Here is a 4,318-nt window from a genome sequence, read left to right on the forward strand (position 1 = left end):
TATCTAATTTTTTATTTATTAATAAACATATAAAGCATAATCTTTATATAATTATTAATATTTGTTTACAAAAAATACATCTATAAAACATAATATCTAAGACAAATATCGTCTTATAGCTTAATTTAATTTTATAACATAGTAGAAAATATTAGATAATGCTCATGGTGTATATTTTTATATACTCTTATTGTTGGTAGAGCTGGACAATGAAATCAGCCCGTTCAAAAAACTGCCGAACTGCACAATCCGATTATGTATTGTACATCTATGGAACCTAGCCCACAATAGTACAAATATAAACTATTTACCTCCAACATGCTTCTCTCTGAATCTCTCATAGCTTTTTATAATTTTTTTGTCGATGAAAATATTATGACGCCATTCTTTCTTGTGATTTACAACAATTTAACTTTTGTTCACAAGAAAAGAACGATACTGGTAGCACATATCTGATGGTTTCAGATTGCAACTTCTTCAACAACCAGATCTACTCTTTAAGTGACTAGATTTATGATTTTCTTCTCGTCTTTTGTTGTTTTTAAGTCATAGTTTCTAACTCTGTTTGGATTTAGGATTCTAAGTGTTAAATCATGTAACTAAAAAAACCAAACTGAAGAACCAGTATTCCGAAGAAACTCGTACCCGACAAATTCAAAAATGAAAAATTGGCGGAAATAGGTCTATATATTGCACCCGTAGTTTGAGTTGGTTGAGAGTTTTTGACCCAAATCCGGCCTACTCAGCTCGTTGTCCACCTCTAATTGTTGGTATCTATCTATGTGTTTCTTTTGTATAATTAAGATTAAAGTGAAAATTATTTTAACAATTTATGTTTCTTTTTAATTTACTACTTATTACATAAATGGTTGACATAAAAAATTAACACTAAATACTTATTTGTAGTGGAAACATATGGATCACTATCATCATTTCATTTATTTGTGTTTTTTTCCACGAGATCATAAAATTTAAGTGAAGAAAAGATTGATAGTTAATTTGTCAAAAAAAAAAGGTTGATAATTATCCTTCATGAGTCAATTAGTTAATAGACGAATTTTCACATATCAATTAGTTAATAGATGAATTCATAGTTATAGACGACTTTTTACGTGTCAATTAGTTAATATATGAGTTCATCGTTATAGACGACTGTAATGGGTCAATTAGTAAATAGATGGATTTATATTTAACTATTAATTTATCTTTTGAATATCTAGCTAATAGATAAAAACGTGAGAAATTTTTATATATAATTAAATTTTATGTGTATAAAATCAGTCTTTTCAATTTACACACACCATAAACTCACACACAACATCTCGGATTCGAACCTAGAACATGATATCAAACATAACAATTTTAACATTTTCCAGTTAATTTAGGACTTAAAGACAATATTTATCAGGAAGTTTAACACTATTGTTCTTTATTATTAACATTAAAATAAATCAATTTTTTTATAATACTTAATTGATAAATATTCATATTTAACCCAAGTCCTTTTAATAAGTTTGTTTTTTTATTTTTAGTTTATAAAATATGTGTTAGTTTTATTAGCTAACTAAGAGATAGGATACCTATTGAAATAAATGATTATGTATATTTTTTTAAAACAAGGAAAACACAAAAAAAATCATTATTTTTATAAATTTGTCATCTCTTATTAACATTTAATCCATGACAAACACTTTAGAAGAACAAGTTCGTCCTAAAAGAAAAACATGGTGAGCTTTGTGAGCAGTGGCGGAGCTTGACTGAAAAGTTTGGGGTGACCAACATAAAAATATAATATATAAATTAAATATATAAATAATATTATATAACAACAAATTAAGTTGTAATAAACACAAAATGAAGTATCAAATAATTTAACTACATGACTTAAGAATACCTTAAAGTAATGCTCTACGCTCTTTAATTAACTTGAAATAATCAATAATAGACTTAGAAGTGATACTTGCAGCAATTTCCTTTTCAATATAAACCGTCATGCTATCTGCCAAAAAGTCAGTTTCCATCTTGTTTCTTAACCTTGATTTAATAATTTTCTTTGGTGAAAAATATCTTTCAGTTGTGGCAATAGAAACCGGAAGAGTCATGATAAGACGAAGTAGTCTATCAATCAAGTAGAAATTTTGTGTCTTTTCAGTTGAAACCAAACATGAGCACAATTCTTGGATAGTTGATAAATTCTTCAAATTTAACTCTTGACAAGTATCAACCAAGAAATGTTGGAGTTGAAATTTCAAATTAATCTTCTCTTGCATGTTGAAATCCACAGGGTAATATTTTTCAACTAGAGTGCAAATTTTTTCAATGTTAAAATCTTTATAATTATCCTTAGGAGTCAAAACACAACTTATAGTTAACAAATCCATTGCTTTGTCACTAAATCTGTTATTCAACTCTTGTAATTGTTGATTAGTAATGGCAGTAAAAAATATTTCAACTCTAAAATAATGCTCTATTGTATCCTGACCTTATTGAAGACGAGAGCATCCAAATTTTATTGTTGAATGAACATCGTTGAGATCAGGAATTTCAATATCATGTTTTTCACAAAAAGTCTTCACTTCAGTAAATAATGCAGCCCAACCATCTTCTCTCAATGCTTGAATAAGATACTTTGTTGTTCCAACCAAACACATGGCATTAACTATATCCTGAGATTGTTGTTGTAAGGCTTGACAAAGTATATCAGTTATCCCCATAATTTATTTCATCAAATGCAAGATAAATATAAAATCAAACGCCTTCAAATAATTATAAGCACTATCAACATCCCCACGTGTAGAATAACTTGCTCTTTCATTTGCAATTTTTTTTAAAATAATACAAGTTGCCTCATACATATTTATCAAGCTACAAATAGAAGAGAAATGTGATTCCCAACGAGTATCCCCAGCTCGTTTCAAAGTAACAATTTGATTTATACCTTTATCAGTTACAATCTCATCAATTTCTAGCAAATGTGCAATTTCCTCTAATTGAGCAACTTGTAACTCATCATGACGCTTACTAGAAGAACAAACAACATTAACAACAAAAGTGAGCTTCTAAAAAATTTATGCATAAGAAAAATCTTTCATAAACAATGCTTGTAAACCTTTCCATTTTCCTCTCATATTACTAGCACCATCATACCCTTGACCACACATATTAGAAACATCAAGATTATGTCGAGAAAGTATATCACATAATTCTTCTTTCAGAGTTAAAGCTGTAGTGTCTTTAACATGTGCCACAAAAAAAATTGCTTTTGTATTAAACCAACTTTGTCAACAAATCTTAACACAAGAGACATTTGTTCCCTTTTTGATTCATCACGAGCTTCAAATTTTGGAATCACCAATTTCTTCACAGATATATTTTCTCACCCTATTAGAAAGAATATGCAAAAACTCTTTTTGAATTTGATGTGAAGTATATTTAGAATTATATGGAGCATTTTCCAACACAACTTTCGCAACTTCATCATTGTAAGTTGCCAAGAGTTTTATCAATTGAAGAAAATTGCCTGAATTTCTTGACTCGCTAGTTTCATCATGTCCCCTAAAAGCACAAGCTTGAAGTGTTAACCAATGAACATTGTTAATTGATGTCTTGAGACGTATTCGATTCTTCAAAATTTGTTCCAAGCTTTGCACTTGAAAAGTATTCCTAATATGTCCATCTTGATTCAACAAGTCTAGACAAGCTTTCATTGCATTGTTGTGTGGTGAGCAAGGATCCATCCCTATGTGTTTGAGAAAGGCGCAAAATTTTCCATTTTTAATTTTCTTCCAATTTCTAAAACCTATACCAATGAAGACATCTGATCCAGGACGTCCACTTGGTCTTTTGCTAAATAGATAGCATGGTAAACAATATGCAGCATCTTTAGAAGGTGAATATTTTAGCCATGAAGAAAATATGTTAAACCAAGCATATTAAAACCGTCTTGGATGAACCTCTTTTCCAGATGAAGGATATTCTTCTAAATTTATTTGATAAGGACCAAATTTTAGATAAGCTCTTCGCATTGCATCCAATTTATTTGGTGGATATTTCCAAATTTGAGGGCGCTTTTCGGGGTCACATTTTAAACATTTCTCAAAGTCATCTTCGAAAACTCTAGGAACCTTGGAAAGATAATTCTCATTTTGTTCAATTCTTGGATTCTCAGAGATAGTTTTAGATGTAGAAGTTATAATTTATTCATCTCTTTCAATCTCACAAATTTTCCTCTTGAAAAAAGAATAAATTATTTTACTCTTCTTCATTCTCACAAACTTATCTAAATCAATCAATTTAAGAAACATAAAACAACTTATAT

The 4,318-nt window shown here is 29.0% G+C and overlaps 1 pseudogene; it reads right to left on the reverse strand.

Moving 5' to 3' along the window:
- Positions 1-1,895: 1,895 nt before the first annotated feature.
- LOC140919569 (uncharacterized) lies at positions 1,896-4,265 on the reverse strand (annotated as a pseudogene).
- Positions 4,266-4,318: the final 53 nt, after the last annotated feature.

Source organism: Cicer arietinum, chromosome 3 (assembly GCF_000331145.2).
Source record: "Cicer arietinum cultivar CDC Frontier isolate Library 1 chromosome 3, Cicar.CDCFrontier_v2.0, whole genome shotgun sequence".
NCBI lineage: Eukaryota > Viridiplantae > Streptophyta > Magnoliopsida > Fabales > Fabaceae > Cicer > Cicer arietinum.